This window comes from Cibotium barometz, chromosome 56, assembly GCF_041138505.1.
Source record: "Cibotium barometz isolate CiBa-2024 chromosome 56, ASM4113850v1, whole genome shotgun sequence".
NCBI classification, from domain to species: domain Eukaryota; kingdom Viridiplantae; phylum Streptophyta; class Polypodiopsida; order Cyatheales; family Cibotiaceae; genus Cibotium; species Cibotium barometz.
The window spans coordinates 31,530,499-31,548,067 of record NC_141101.1 but is presented as its reverse complement, the minus strand read 5'-3'; the positions used below and the strand labels follow the sequence as shown (position 1 = coordinate 31,548,067).

Genomic DNA, 17,569 nt, shown 5'->3' with positions numbered 1-17,569 from the left:
GAGAGAGAGAGAGAGAGAGAGAGAGTCTAGACCCCTGGATGGAGAAGATAGAGAGAGGGTGGGTGGTGCTAGAATTTTCATCACTGGTGCCTCGCCCTAGTGCATTATTGTATGGCTAGTATGTGTCCCGGACTGGCCACCCTTTGCATTTCATGTAGGTTGCATGGCCGGACCATTCAGATTTGGTCCGACCGGTCATTTCTGGTCCACCCTTATTTTTCCCATGCCTTTTTTAATTCCCCCTACATTTTTTGGTCGTGTGGTTGTCCTACCTACACTTAGTGACCTACATAAGGATACCTAAGGTGGAGGCTAGGGACATGGTTGTATGGTTTCCATAAGGGTAGCTGGAGTTTGAGTCTCTCTCTCTCTCTCTCTCTCTCTCTCTCTCGTGCTAGCGTTCCCACAAGGTGTGCACACCTGCTCTCGTGACACTCTCCTCTACTTTCGCTATGCATTCTCACATGGTATCAGTTATCACTAGGTTACAAAGGGCTACAGCAGCAGCTGGAGTTTCTTTTCTGCGCGTGAACATCACCAAAACCTCAGGATTTCTCTGCTGAGAATCTGCGTTTGCAGCCTGCAGCTTCAGTGCTTGCAAAATTCAGCGTCGTGTAACTCACGCAGCAGCAGCACTTGCGTTTTCAGCAGCACCTGCATTTTCAGCAGCAGATCAGCCGCCACCTGCACTCTCTAGCAAATGCACCTGTCTACAGAGCAGCCACCTGTCCAAGCTCAGCACCAAGCGCACACCCGACATGTCGACTCCGTCCACGAAGCAGAAAGGGCAGCAGGCTCAAGCCCAAAAGGCGGTCGTCTCCTCGACTGCGACTTCGACACCTCCCTCTTCCTCTGCGACCACGTCGGCATTGGTCAACGCCACATCCAACAATTATCCTCTCACCCAGTTTGTGGAGGAGAAGAAGTTGGATTTGCACAACGACTCAGTTTGGAGAACCAGAGTGAAAACCATCATCTCGTACCATAGGCTCTGGGATTGGTTGAATGATTTCACCAATTCGACAACCCAACCATCCCTCCCCACTGCTACTCAGGATCAGATCGACGAGTGGGTCGACCGGGACATCAGAGTCTTCACCTTTCTCATGATGAACCTCTCAGATCGCATCACAAAGGAAGTATCTATGGAGGAGCATGCCCATTCCCTATGGAGACGGATTCTTGATCGGTTTGAGGAGAAGTCCTTCGCCAGACAAATCACCCTTGAACGGGAGCTTTACAACCTCCGGTTCAAAAATTTCAACTCACTTGATGGGTTGACCCGACGCATGCGCGGGAGCTCTGGGACGACCTTGTATCAGTCGGTGGCGATATCACCTCGACTCGCATGGCTGGCCTCTTACTTTTCAAGCTTCCACCTCGTTTTGACCCCTACTTCCAGAGTCTTTTGACTTCAAGACGTACCTCCTTCCCTACCTGGGACGAGATCCTTCCTTCCCTGAGACAGATCGAGGGGCACTCAGCTTTCAGAGCTGGTGGTGCTGTTGATGCCGATGGAGCATTGGTTGCTCAGGGAGACAAGAAGAAAGACAAGAAGAAGAAGAAGAAGAACAAGGACATCGAGTGCTTTTACTGCTAAAAGCCAGGGCACAAGGAAGCGGAATGCAGAAAGAAGAAGCGTGAAGAGAGCGGCGGTAAGGAGAAGCCGACAGCCTCGATAGCAGTTGCATCTTCCTCAACGAAGCACGCGGGTTCTGTACTTGTTGCGACTACAGAAACCGCTCTTGCATCCTTGCAGTCAGGCACTTGGGTGGTCGATAGTGGTGCTACCAAGCACACGAATCCCCAAAAGTCCTAGTTTAGTTCTGTTACCCCCACTCATGGGCAGACCGTCACTATGGGTGACAACCATGAGATCCCTGTTTCTGGCATAGGCCAGATTGACCTCTTCCGCAGCTCTTCCGACCCGAAGTTCCACATAGGCTTTATGATCCAGACACCAAGACCATGACGATGAGCCGTGATGTTGTGTTCGATGAGTCTTTCTGTCACGTAGGCTGTAATGCCTGTAACCGACGGTAAACCGGATGGCCATGTCCAGGGTTCAGTGGGAGAGGACGCCCATGCGGAGTCATGGGCGGCCAGGCTAGTGTGGCCTGCCGTCCACACTATATAGCCTGGGGGATGAGGGGCAATCCTCATTCTTCCTCTATGGCTGGGTGGTGAGGCCGTCCCCTCTTGTGGTAACGCCCGTATAGCGGCATTACAGATATCTAACACTGGTATCAGAGCGTGGTTCAATGGGGTCGTCAGAGTCTGCGCATGACCGGGGGACCGATGGTTTTCAACCATTCATCTTCTCACCCTTATCTCCACAATGGAGTGTGTGGAGGGAGGCGGCCAAAACATTTGGAAGGGAAGAACTCTCTCTCTCTCTCTCTCTCTCCCCGTCACACACAGCAAGCAAAAACGCAGGTAAGCAAAGCAATTTTCGTTTTGTTTTTTTTTCTCTATGTTGAAATTGTCTACGAAAGAAAATGTTGAAGCCTGTGTGTAAGGATGGGGGGCGAAGACCATCCCCATGGCAATGGCAGCCCCACGAGCTGCGTTAAAGCTCCGTGTGGGAGCTACTGTGTATGGGGGGCGAACAGTAGCCCCCTACCTCACGTAGCGCTGTTGTGCAAGGGGGGGCTTGCCTTGGAAAGGCAAAGAGTCTTAGCGTTGATGCCCAGCTTGAGATGCTAGAAGAATACGTTGGCTAGCCCAGGCCCGTGTTTTGCTGAAATGCAACGTTTGAGTGGGGGGAGGCGTGAACAAAAGCTGAAATGCGTGAACAAAATGGCTTGCGCTGGCTTGCATTGAAGCTGGTCTGTGTGGCCAGCCAGGCCAGCCAGGCGGCGGGGGCCAGCCAGTCCAGCCAGCCAGCGGGCGACGGCCAGCCGGGGGGACGGCCAACCAGGGGCGGTGACGGCCAGCCATTAGCGGCGGCCACCAGTGAAGAAGAAGAAGAATTTTTTTTATTTTTTTAATATATATATCATTATTAATTTTTAATGAAATTAAAAATGAACTAAATTCAAACAAATCCTCTCTCTCGGATGGGGAGGAGGGATAATCCCCGCAAGGGATAATCCCGGCAAGACACAGCCTCTCGATCATTTTTATTTTTGTTATGAAGACTCTGGGAGTGTAGCCTCGCCAGATTTCAATTTCCACTTTTGCGAACGTCGTCTTGCTAGAGTTAAAGTTTTTGTTCGGACAAATTTGTGTTTGTTCTGTAGTGACAAACAAATGTGTTCTTCTGTAGACACACCTTCTCCGCAGTGTCACCACTCAGGTCTAGTCCGAGGTCTAGTCCGGAGTGACTTGGTCCTAGTTCGAAGTGAATCGAGGGTAGCACATGTGGTGATCACACATTTGGTTCAGAGAGACTAAATTTAAGCTGAGCATAGACTTAGTATTGACCAGCAAAGTCACGTAGTTTGGCTATAGTGTAAATCTAAAATTGCGGTGTGTTTTACTTGGGCTAAGAGGACCGGTAATGGCGTCAGTTGTGCCCAAATTAGACAAACTGCTTATCACGAGAAATCAAGGTAAGCCTAATTGAGCCGTAGTGCTCATAACCCTTCACAATCTTTTAACAGTTGCTAGAAGATTGTGATAAACTTTGGCAAATGAGAACCATGTACAAGCGTAGTCTTGATGTGGTTATGCCTTGTGTCCAAACAAGTTGCTTACTGTTTGTAGCAACAAGAGAGCCTTAGCCCGTAGAGGCAAGCTGGCCCTTGTTGTAGTAACAAAATAGTGTCACTACTTGGGCCTAGAGAGTAGTGACTAGTTTGATTTAGTCACGAAGATTGCCTTGTAAAAGTAATCCCTAAGGTGTGTATTACTTGGGATAAAGGGGCTAGCAGTGCTGCTAGCAGTACTCAATTGAATGGTTTATCTAGGAGTACTAATATGAGGGATTAGCATATGCCTAGATAATAATAGCAGATTTAGGATTGATTTGTAGAAATCAAAGGTGAATCTGAAGGGGTATAGTCTTGAGATGTAATGCTCAATGCCCTTATAGAAGTTGATCGACGAAGAGAACTGTTCTTAAACTTACTAGCATGGTTTTCTCTTCTTTTTATTGCCATGCGTCGACATCCCACTGCTCGAGAGTTTGTGATGATCTTTCGAGGGGGGAAAGAGCCTTTTTATATGTCACATCAATTGGTTTGGTGGTAATTTGATGGTATGGGACATCAAATTCTCACGGAATCGATTGTAGTCTTGGTGGAATGGGACGCCAAGGCTTGTGCATGTAACTTGACTCTTTGGCAGGTCTGTATGTACACTTGTCTGTAGTGATAAAGTGTGCAAGATAAAATTTGAACTTTGAAAATTACCAAATATAGCCATAAGTTGGGATAAAACCCAGTTATTACAGAGTTCGAAGAAGCTCTAGGTAGTAAGACCATGATGGTGTACTAGTGCTAACAGAGTGATTTAGTTTCGGAGTGATCTAAATCTAGAGGTTAGCAGTAAGACTAGTTTGGTTGGATAGTTTCATGCATGGGGGACGCCCTATAGCATTTTGCAAGCGTAGTCTTGCCTATGTTCAACATAAGTGTGCGATTATGAGCACATTTTAGTTGCTACCATATGAATTTGGGAAATATATTACTTTCCTACGTAAGCAATTGTAATATTGCATGACAGGCTATTTTGCTTACAAAGTTCATGTGCGTGTAAACCCTATAAGTCGTATGACCCCTGGGGAATGAGTGGAGCATTTCTAGGATTTAATAAGGTTTTACATGGCAATAGTGAGTAGTATCTCACTCCAGACGAGCCTGGTTGTTGTTAGTATCGGATTCGACGTATGTAGTGTACATAAACTCGGGCTGAGTTAGGATAGGAGGCTAAGCCAGAGAGCTTAGTGGTAAATCCTACTGTATATGGTGAGTTTTGACTTAACCGGAGTGTTAAGAAGTAAACTCAAAGTCTGGGACTGAACTGGAGTGTTCGGAGGCAGACATATCTTTTGTTAAATCGGAGAATTTAGCAACAGCAGATGAGAGCTTGGGGTGAACCATGGTACCCAAGAAAAAAGCTCTTCACACTAAAATAGTGCACAATAATTTTAGGGTGATAAAAATCCATTGCAGGAATGTTTTACAACTTTCCATAGATGATAGATGAAGACCATGTACTTTACGGAGTTAAAGTACATAGGTGGTGACTTCGGCGCCACATTTTTTGTAGGAAGTCACCAGTGGTGTGGTTAGGTCAGCCGAGACTCCACAAGACCTATGCACTAGTTTTAAAGTTGACCTCTATGATAAGGACGTCCAAAAATTTGTGTTGTAATACTAGAGATTGTACTGCAATGTGCAATGGAGGGGTCAATTTGTGTAGTCACTTCTTAGTAGCAAGTGACTTAAGCATCTTGTTATAGATGGTTGTATATGGTGCTCCCACTCGGGGGAGGTACGCCATTGGGTACGGAGTTACTCACAGACTAGTATGGAGCTACTAGTGTGATGATAGTGGGTACGTAGTTACTCACTACTAATACATAGCTGCTAATAAAATTAAGATCCTCGAGTGAAAGATACTCTAGATCAACATTTTAAATTACCGAACCACAATCCATGAGTCTCGAGGTACTCATAAATATGTTGATGTTGCTCAAATCGAGGGACCGATTTGTTCCCTCGATTTGTTCGATGGTATGGAATAAGCAAGGAGAGTGGAGTAACTTAAAAGTTACACATCACTAGTCCTAGTGAGTTGTCAAGGTCATCTGTAGTTTGATGATCCCCTCTACCTATTAGACAACATTCAATTTTGCAAGCCCTGGCATTTAATCCGTAGTGATTATGAGTTTGGTGTGAGATATGGTTATGAAGTTCTTACAAGAGTACTCGTTTATTTGCTTGTCATCGGTTATAGCTTGATGAATTGCCACCTGTGATGGGTAGGTAGCTTTGCCGCTATAATGAGGAGGCAACAAATAATGTTCTCATAGTTATACTTCATACCAACACCAAACAGGGATAGGATGAAATTCCTAAGTTCATCATCACGAAGTACTGTGATGTTTGCATTTATATTGAATGTATGATGTAATGACACATTGGGCTTGTGTAATTACCATCAATTATCTAGCAACCTATGGCTTCGCAGCAAGCTCAGTCATTATCTGTGGATTGATAATGTGGTTATTAGTAGTTTGGAATTTTTCTTGATAGATGGTACAACCCACCCAAATGATTCATAAGTGTGTAACCGCTTATGAAGGGTAATAATATGAAACAATGAAGCACTTTGTTACAAGTGTGAAACCACTGATCTGTTGCAAAGCAGTTTATCAATAGTACCACCATATGTGCGTAGACACTATACCACATCTTCGTTGCAAGATGTTTAAAAGTTTCTTGGAAGGACTCAAGAATATAACATATGATATAAAACCACTGATCTGTTGCAAAGCAGTTTATCAATAGTACCACCATATGTGCGTAGACACTATACCACATCTTCGTTGCAAGATGTTTAAAAGTTTCTTGGAAGGACTCAAGAATATAACATATGATATTAAAAGTTGCAAGATGTTTAAAAGTTTCTTGGAAGGACTCAAGAATATAACATATGATATTAAACACGGTCTAGATTTGTTCTTGGACCTATGACACTAGCGCCTAGTCCGCTTGAGAGTAGAGTTTTTGAGGACAAAAACCTTTCTTGAAGGAAAGGAGGGATATCCTCAAATATCACATAAACTCGAATAGTTGTGTGAGTCCAGACAATACTTGAAGGGATGTGTCTGGTAATAGCAACAAAGAGTTGTAAGTGATTGGATGTAACTCCAGACACCCGTAGTGGTGTAAGAATCTTTATCAAACATCTCTACATACTATATGGTCTGCCCGCAGATATAGTATGGCATAAGAGATAGGAAGTTTGATTGTTATATTTGAAGGGAAATTTTCAAAACTTACATCTACTCTGAGTTAGAGTGGAGTTTAACCATCCGTAGATTGATGGTAGTTAGAAACTCAACAAGATTCTAGAGCATATGCTTGTGCAAAGATGTTACTCTAAGAGAGAAAGTATTTCTCCTATGGCCGTAGAGCTTTCCAAGGAGAGGTTTTAACAAGTTGGTGATGCAACATGGTAGCGTAGTCTACAAATATCTAGTAGCATAGTCTAAGAACTTGCGCTACTAGAGTGCTCTCCAGTACATTAGCTTCTGTGCTAATGACATGATGCAAAATCAAGGCATGAAATTTGCCTTGGGGTTTTGGTTGAAATACCAAATCACGGCTTGCGTGAGTACTACTAGACATTTGCTTACCAATGACTTCCCCAGTTAATGGCACGTCGGATTGCCCGTAGCGGCGGTCGAGCTCGACCGGACATGTGGGAGAAATATGCTAATTACTCCATTGACGACGGGTACTTACTTTACAAGGGTAGAGTATGTGTACTAACTATTGGTGACTTTCGGGCCCAAATTCTTAAAGAAAGTCAGGATAGTCCAAGTGCGGGTCATCTTGGGATTCAGAAGACCTATGCACTAGTAAAAAGACAGTTTTATTGGCCTAGTTTGTTTAAGGATGTCCAGACTTATGTGCTGAAATGCAGTAAGTGCCAGGTCAATAAACATGAACGTCTTAAGGTTGGAGGACCACTCCATCCGTTGGAGATTCCTCAAGGGAAATGGGAAAGCATTCCATGGATTTCATTACCGGTTTACCCAAGACGAGTCGAGGGAATGACTCGGTGTGGGTGGTAGTGGACAGGTTAACTAAAATGGCAAAGTTTATTGCCACGAAGAAAATTGTAAAAACGCCAGAGTTGGCAAAACTATTTATTGAACATCTCTACAAGCTATATGGCCTGCCCGCAGAGCAGATATAGTGTCGGATAGAGATAGAAAGTTCAACAGTCATTTTTGGAGGGAAATCTTCAAAAAGTTGGATACTACTCTGAGTATGAGTACAGCAGATCATCCGGAGTCTGATGGTCAAACTGAAAGAGTTAACCAAATTCTAGAGGATATGTTGCGTTCTTATGTTAGTAAGAAGCAATCTAATTGGGAAGAGTACTTGCCCTTATTGGAGTTTGCCTATAACAGCTCCAAACACTCAGCGCGATTGGATTTACACCATTCATGTTAATGTATGGATTCCAGCCGAAATCTCCGATGGCTGTAGGCCTAGAAAAGGAGAAGATTCAATCTGTCAAGGATTTCCTTGAAGATATGAATGATATGCTCAGAGCCGCACGAGAGAGCATTCGTAGCGCTCAGGATCGCGCTAAAACTTATGCGGATAAAGGACGAAGAAAGGTGACCTTTGCAGAAGGTGACTTTGTATTCCTCAAGGTTCCCGCGCAGTCAAAAACCATGAAAACGGGAAAGTGTGATAAACTTTCTCCGAGATATTGTGGTCCTTTTAAAATCCTTAAGAAGATTGGGGACGTAGCATATAAACTTGAGTTATCGGAGAGTTCTCAAGTCCATCCTGTCTTCCATGTCAGTAAACTGAAGAAATCAGTTCACGGGTTAGAGAACGCAGTTTCTCCAGAGATTTTGGTGGACTTGATAAAGCCACCAAAGATGCCACATGAACTTGAAAAGATTCTACAGTATCGTGACAGACAAACCCGACATAAAGTGTACTAGGAGGTACTTGTTAAATGGATAGATAGGGATGAGGAGGTGGCAACTAGGAACACCGTAGTGCAATTTCCAAAAGGTTTCCCCAGTTTGTTTTCGAGGACAAAAACTCTTCTTAAGGGGGGGTAATGTCACGTAGGCCATGTCCGGGGTTCAGTGGGAGAGGACACCCATGCGGAGTCATGGGCGGCCAGGCTAGTGTGGCCTACCGTCCACACTATATAGCCTGGGGGATGAGGGGCAATCCTCATTCTTCCTCTATGGTTGGGTGGTGAGCCAGAGGCCGTCCCCTCTTGTGGTAACGCCCGTATAGCGACGTTACGGATATCTAACACTTTCATTACATCCTCAGAGGGGGCAGCACCTCCTGTCATTCCTACACTACCTCCTCCATCAGCTACACCCTCTAGTACCACCCCCACCCCTACCCCTGTGACTTCTATACAATAGCTAGATGTTTCCTCGGATCATGCTCTTTCAGATGCTGACTCTGATCGTGATGATGCTAAGGACCCTCCTGCGGATGTGGCGGTACCACCAAAGGAGAAGCACATTCTTGGTTGGTTGTATTCGACGGTATCCTCTTCAGGCATTACAGAGTTACCACCACCGCCAGACCCTCGAGCTCCTCGATGTTCTGCACGCCTCCAGTAGCACGGCTCCAGACGAAGAGGCAGGACTTTGATGGTGCACAGTTCGTGAACTTCACCCTCATGACGCAGATTCAAGATGCTCCAGCTGAGCCTTCCTTGGTGGAGGAAGCACTCCAGCATGATTGCTGGAAGAGTGCCATACAGACGGAGCTGGAGACTATTGAGCCGAATAATACCTGGACTTTTGGTATCCAGGCCCAACAAGCAAAAAGTTCTCTACAAAATGGATCTTCAAGACAAAGTACAAAGCCGATGGTTCCCTTGACAAGCACAAGGCAAGACTAGTTGCTAGGGGCTTCACACAGCGCCCAGGCGTCGACTTTGACGAGACATTTGCTCCCACCGCTCGTATGACCACCATACGCACTGTTTTATCTTTGGTAGCTAATTTTGGTTGGCATGTTTTCCAGATGGATGTCAAAAGTGTGTTTCTGAATGGTTTGAAAGAGGTATACGTGGAGCAACCTCTTGGATTTTGGATCTCACGCAAGGAGGATTGGGTCTATCGCGACTGTGGAAGGCATTACATGGACTAAAGCAAGCTGGTAGACAGTGGTACCTCACACTTGACCAGTTCCTAGTAGTGAAGCTAGACTTACGGTGTACCTCTTTAGATTCCGACTGCTATATGTTGTTTCTGACGGCTCTTCAGTGGCCATTGTGATTGTCTATGTGGATGATCTTGTCTTCACAGGTTCATGGACTAGCCAGATTACTTCCATTATGAAGGCTATGGAGACCCACTTTGAGATGACAGATCTCGGCCTGCTTCACTATTTTCTTGGATTTGAGATCTACGACTCCAAAGGGCATCTTCTTTTTGCAGCAAAAGTATGCTCAAACCATTTTTTGGACCGATTCTAGATGACTTCATGCAGATCTATTGGCACTCCTCTTGAGCCCGGGGAGAACATATCTAGTGTGACGACCCGCCACCACTGTTTGATCAGGAACAGTATTTTGTGTGGCTTACTTATTCCAGACCAGATATCTGCTTTGCTGTGTCCATTTTGAGTTCATTTTCCACTAAGCCTCGTCAGCAACATTGGCAGTGTGCCACACGTACCCTCAGGTATATCAGTGGCACCTTGGACTATGGCGTGTTCTATGGTCGCTCCAAGGGTCCCATATAAACGGCTGCTTGCTTGCTTCTAAACCCATTGCAAGCTCCTTTATCTGCTCTACATTCATGATTGCTAAGGTTCCAAACGATACATAGATGACAGAGACTATGTCCTGCTTGTCCAGTGGATTGATGTGTGGTTAATGTGGATTGATGTGGATGGATGTAGGCACCCATTAATGATTTGGCACTCTCTTGAATTCATCACTACTGTAGAAAGTGTTCCTCATGTCGCGGGCAGCAGAAATAAAACTCATGCACATACCTACATGCATCACCATCGCTACATGACCCTTTTTGAAAATCTGGGCAAGGGACACAGCTATAATGATATTTTCTAGGGTCCCTTCCCCAAATCTTCAGGGGAACGAGTAGACATCTTCCTTGGAATGTAGCCGAATCGGTAGGTCATTTTGGCCTTTTGAAGACATTAATATATCATTTCATTTCATCTCTCTCTCTCTCTCTCTCTCTCTCTCTCTCTCTCTCTCTCTCTCACACACACACACACACACACACACACACACACACACACACCACTTAGTGGTGGCAGAGCGACGATGGTAGCGCTGCTACTGCTGGTGGCGGCGGCGGCGAGGGAGGAGATGGTATCGCCTCTACTGGTGGCGAAGGAAGAGGGGTTGTTTCTGCAAAAAGCACAAAGTACTCAAGCTAGAAATCTCAAACCTCTACTTGGAACATAAGAAGGTATTATATGATAATTAGCATCCTCTGCAAAAACACAAAGAACTCAATCTACATAGAAATAGCTCTCTCTCTCTCTCTTTCTCTCTCTCTCATGATGTAAATTGAGAATTGGTCTTCACATTCTCAATGTAAATTGAGATTGTGACAACTCTTTCAAAAAGGGGTTTCGGCATTATCTCACAAGAGTCAATGTCAAGGCCATCAAGGACACTACAATAGCACAGTGAATGAGGTATAACCTATGAAACATAGTTCATCATTCTATGGCATTACACCATTACACATTTTGATCTTGGGAGCAAAGACGGGGATAGGCCTCAAGGACATGTGTACGGTGTGGTGAGAATGTCTGCAAAAAGCCTGCAGAGCACTCTCTCATTCCTATCTTGCTCTTGGAGCTTCAACGAGTCTTTCATTACTTACTTAAGGGCAACAGTTCAAAACACACTCTAGTATCTAGCTTGACTTAACAAAAGCTACAAGGGCAACAATTCAAAAAGCTACAAGGGCACCAGTATCCAACTTAAGAGCAACAGGTCAAAGGCCACTCCAATATACAACTTGAGTCAACAAAAGATACAAAAGCAACAATCCAAAGCCTAGCCATACTTGACTTAACAAAAGACACAAAAGCAACAATCCAAAGCCTATAGCCATACTTGACTTAACAAAAGTTCCACCCAAGTAGGAATTGAGGGTGGCATTCATTGGCGACGTAACATATTTCACAAAAACCTTGAAAGCCGAAAGCGACGGCATGAACATGAGGCTTACAGACTAGTTTTCCAAGCATTACAGACGGTCTTCCACTCAGAAATTTTGGAGGCACTTTCTTCCCAACCCCAAGCTTCGGATATTCCCAGCCATGACGTCTAGGCATGTGTTTGTTAAAGCGATCTATGCCATAATGTTCTCCACAGCCATATCTGCATCGGAAGTGTTTTTCATTCTTCATCTCCACGTGGAGCTCGTAAAGCATCGCTTTCCATCTGTCAGTCCCTTCGTGGGGTTTGGGTAGATCAATACAATCGCTATAACCACGCTGTTGAAAGGCGTAGACAAGTCATCATCTTCAAGGAAGATGATGAGATAGAAGAGAATTAGGAACAAGCCAAGATTTCTAGCTTTACAATGATGATGGAAGTTGGCATCTGTGACCACCCTTTATAGAATGGGTCCCCCCTTGATGGAATAAGTCCATCCTTATACAATGACTGGACCAATATGTATAGATAGGGGACCCATATATAGTTGTAGTGGAGACATATGTATAGGTAGTGGACCTATGGGTCCAAGCTTTTTAACATTATCTCATGTTTAGAGACTTTCTTGATCTTCTCGAGAAAAGTTTCCTTCTCAGGAAGCCTCATATAATGGGTTCCAATGGGGGTCCACCCCACATACTGGACCCACCTCATATAATGGGTCCACTGGAGGTAATGGGCCCACCTCATATATGGGGCCACATCATACAATGGGTCCACCTCATATAATGGATCCACCCCATACAATAGATCCACCTCATATAATAGGTCACTTAGAGGTAATGGGCCCACCCCATACAATGGGTCCACCTAATATAATGGGTCCGCCCCATAAAATGGGTCCACCTCATATAATGGGTCCGCCCTATACAATATGCGCACCTCATCTAATGGATCCACCCCATACAATGGCATTTGGATGAGATTGCATGTCAAGATATAAGGAGGTCTCACAAGATCCACTATTGGCAATGGGCCCATTGTCTTATACAATGAGGTCCAACCCCCATACAATCGGATGAGATTGGATGGATGAGATTGGAGGTCACAAGGCAGGACATAAGGAGCTCTACCCCTATCTTCCACCTCATATAAGGACCTCTACCCCTATCTTCCACCTCATATAAGGGGTCAATGTTTAGCCTACAAGGAGAGGGAGCTCCTCCACTGGCTGGGGGTACAGAAAGCTTCTTGAAAATAACTAAAAAATTGATTATTTCCTAATTATCTACTAATCTTGATTAACTAGATAATGGGCTCATAAACTTGATGGATTCTAGGCTTGGCTCTGATACCATGTTAAAATTACAGCAATGTGACGAGCTATGGTGGATCAAATGCTAGAATCAACATCATTAACAAGGTGATTAGATGATAATTAAGATGTGATTAATGAGTAATTAACTAATAGCTTAATGTAGGCATGGATAATAAAAAACCAGCAAATTCTCATTAGGCCAATGGCTCAATTTATAGAGTTTACATCCAAGCATCTAATCCCACTGATTTCTCCTTGATTCACTCCACCTCTTTTGCTTGATTCTCTCCACCTCTCCCAGAATATCTCCACACCTCCTAAATCTTCTCATGCTACCCTTTATTCTCTCCCAGTAGATTCTTCTCACCTTTTCAAAGGTTCTTGGTCGAGGGTAGCAAAAGGAACAAACCTTCAGCATCTCCCTCCCTCTCTCTCTCTCTAATAACAAGAGACGAGCATACCAGGAGTTCGTGAGCAGTTCAGGACAACTTGTGAGATCGAGCATAGATGGGCATGTATGCCTCGATGATGATCTCACATGCATGCAGATCAAGCATAGACGGGCATGTATGCCTCGATTTCAGCATGTGCAAAGAAGCACTTAGATGCTTTTGGCAGATGCGACTTGAAGGCTTTACACAAATAGCTGTTACATTGGTTTGCTGCTTAAAAGCATGTAGTGGTCTAGGAGACCCAGATCAAAGCCAAATATTAGATGCAAAGGTGGCCAGACATGGATTAGAGGAGGACCTTTTTGTTGGGAGTGCCTTAATTGACTTGCATGATTGACTTGCATGTCCAGTTCGGTTTTATTGAGAAAGCAGAGGAAGTGTTTCATAAGCTTCCCACTCGAAATGTAGTTTCTTGGACTGCACTGATTAGAGGATACAAAGATCTTACTAGGGACTTTGGACAAAGGCCAGAAACTACATGGTGACATATCAAGAGAGGGACTTGACAAGGATCTTCTCCTCGGTTGCACCTTGATTGACATGTACAATAGATTCAGCTTGCTAGATAAAGCACAGGACGCTTTTGACAAACTTCCAAACAATGTGGAATACATTAATGTGAGGATTTGCAGACCGTGAGCAGGGGATAAAAGCCATAAAACTAAATTAATTGTAGACAATTTTTAACATTTAGCAGAAATTCTAAAAAGCTATGTGCCATCACAAAAATTAGACAGCATGAACAGTCGTCCATGGGGTTCAATCAAAGAAAAATTGAGATAAGAAAGACAAGAAAGACCAGCAGAAGGCTGATAAGTAACAATCGAAAGAACAATCCAAGTATACGACTTTGAAGAACTGAGAGAGAGAGAGAGAGAGAGAGAGAGAGAGAGAGAGAGAGAGAGAGAGAGAGGGGAGACAATTCTATCTAGTCACAAAGCACGCAACTCTAGTATGAGAAGAGAGAGCACTTATCCAAATTACCTGAGAGCGCACAGCACAACTATTGCAGGTTGGTTGCTGACAGTAATGAGTTGTGTGGGTAGAAGCTGAGGTACAAACAATTTTAAAGAAAGAGAGAGTGATATATAAATGTATACATATATATATATAGAGAGAGAGAGGGAGAAGAATAGTCGACACGGAAGTAGAAATTCTAAACTTGGAGAGTATCTTCATAAAGTTTGTCATTTTTTAAGCACTTGAAATCTCTCTCTCTCTCTCTCTCTCTCTCTCAAAAAAAAAAAAAAAAAAAGAAACCACCGGGCTTTGACCCATTGATATTACTCAAAATGCCAAAATGGCAATTACATAGTATCACGGCGGCTGAAAAACGGGGAAAAAACCCCTTACGATACAACATAGGCACAAAAGGAGGGGAAAAGTGCCCCGCCCCATCAAACATAGAAGAACTGCAGAGTGACGACCAAAGCCCTAGAGGGCTCTTGTGTAAAGTTGCTATTACAGGCGGCACAGATCTGCCGAACACCATTCTCGCAGGGGCATCCAACGATGTCGCAATGGAGCACTTGAAACTCTTCACACAGCCCACCGTTTCGGGCTTTGCTTGAACACATTGGCCCAGCCAATCACACTGTGGCAAGAAGTGACTGCCGAGTAGAGATGAGGTCACAGCATGGAGGTAGAGGCTCAGGTGGGGTCGCATGTTGTTTCGGGAGGAGCTACAGCTACCATTGCACATTGTCCGGAGAGATGAGCAGGACAGATACATGTGGGTGAGACTGAGAGCGGAGACCGGCAGATTCCTCTACATTGCCATTGCTACTTTGCTCCTAGCACATCAGTCTACGCTGCACCTCGAGGGGAGTCCCCATTTTCAGTGTTAGATGAGGATATATGGAAGTTTTCCAGGGATGGAGATATCATCCTTCTTGGAGACTTCAATGCCCGCACGGGCAACTACCAAACGGTTTTTTATGACACCTCAGAGGAGATGCTGAGAGAGCTAGACATCAGTGACATGGGGCTTGACAGAGATTCACAGGATGAGCAGTGCACTGAGTATGGACGACACCTGATAGATATGGGGACTACGCATGGTCTAGCCATCTTGAATGGCATACAGAGATTCCCTGCACAGCGAGAGGTTTCACATGCTTTCCACACAGACATGGGGCTAGTACAGTGGATTATGTCATGGCTCAGCCGAGCTTTATCTCTAGTATTTGGGACCTCATAGTTGTTGGACCTAGGCCTGTTGGAGTGGCAGTTGATCATGCCCTTGTGACATTGACCATCTCTTTCCAGTTTAGTACAGTGCATATGCCACAGGCAGTAGTTCCTACCCGCTACACCTTTACCCGAGAAATGGACTCTGTTTACATAGATGGGATCTACAGATGCCTATGCAATGAGGAGCCAGGATGACCTCTAGAGGAGCTTACTTCTATAGTTTATCTACTATTGTACCTATCTTCAAGTCAGGAGACCCCATGGAGCTTGGGAATTATTGTACTATTATGATTGGACACACATTGGCACGGTTGTATGCATCCATACTTGAGCAGCAGCTGAGTAGATGGGTAGAGAAGGAGGGACTACGTGCAGTTGGGCAGGCAGAGAAGGAGGGAGGGTTTTCAAGGGTGTTCTACAAGCTGGTGAAGACAGTTTTTGATTTGATCAAGTCTACAGTGAGATCCAAGCTCTTCATCAAATCTGCATGTGACTTTGGTAAAACAGAGAATAAGCATTCAATGTTTGGTCAAATCTTGTGTTTCTTGGCTTAATCCTATACTAGACTGATTGCTATTGATGGCCTTGAAAGGATTTGAGCTCATTTGACTCTAAGGCCCCAGATTTGGACTCCTCGCATACTCTATTTTCTGCACACAAAACAGAGGATTAATTTACTAATCAATGATTAATAAGTACTAATCATTGTATTTTGGTGCAATTGAGGGTTGTTCCTTTTTCCTTCTTCTGTGGATCACTTTACCAGTCTCTCAGAGATTCTTATGATCATGGAGATCTTGATTTTCCACAGCTTGAGGTGTTTTCCTAGTGTTTCTGATTTGAATCTTGGCTGTCCCGTTCTTGAACAGCTATGATTGTACATTACTTTTATTAATGAAGTAGTGGTTTCACTAAAAAAGTGTGTATATGTGTACATAGTGTTGCAATTCTTACATTGGTTTGGGATACCTCCACAAATAGAGAAAATTCTCTAAAAGAAGAAAATAGATTCCAAGGAGTTCTTACATCGCCTATTAGTGTGTTTAACTGCCAGATTTCCAAGCATATGTTTTTCGAGAAACTTCTGGATCATTGGCAGATTGGCAAGGAAATGGACAGACAAAGCTCCTTTCTTTGCATGGACAAGATTTTGGGCACTTTGTACAATGTGGATTGATGATCGACTGGTATTCCAATCGCCTTAGATTGACAAGTATTACTACTTCCATCAATCATTGTCAATCTTTATATGATTGTGCTAAGCTACAACAGCTAGACTAGTTGCATCTGGACCTGTTTTTCCACTACTTTTAGTTGTACATTGTATAAGAAGTGCCCTCATTTTGGGAGCTCTTCTCTTTATACATTAAAGAAATAGAAAGTACTCTTGACCACATTTTGACACTCAGGGCCATCATTGAGGAGGGCAGATCACATGGGAGACGAATCTATTGCAGCTTTGTGGACTTCCGCAAAGCGTTTGACATAGTGCCCAGAGCTAGACTGATGCACAAATTGTAGGAGATGGGAGTGCCCGTAGAGCTGATATGGGGGATCATGGCATTATACAGATTAATAGCGGGGCATGTACGCACTCTAGAGGGTTTATCTACTCTAGTTCACTCCACCATTGGAGTGAAGGAGGGCTGTCCGCTCTCTCCTACTTTATTTGGTATGTATGTGGATGAGGTCTCCGACTATATTGGGGCAGATGGTGATAGAGGTGCACAGCTGTCAAGGACATGGATTCCACTATTGTTATATGCTGATGATATTGTTTTGA

At 44.3% G+C, this 17,569-nt stretch overlaps 2 pseudogenes; both read left to right on the top strand.

Moving 5' to 3' along the window:
* Nucleotides 1-758: 758 nt before the first annotated feature.
* On the top strand, nt 759-1,972 carry LOC147607124 (uncharacterized; annotated as a pseudogene).
* A 13,351-nt stretch (nt 1,973-15,323) lies between these two features.
* On the top strand, nt 15,324-16,167 carry LOC147607123 (uncharacterized; annotated as a pseudogene).
* Nucleotides 16,168-17,569: the final 1,402 nt, after the last annotated feature.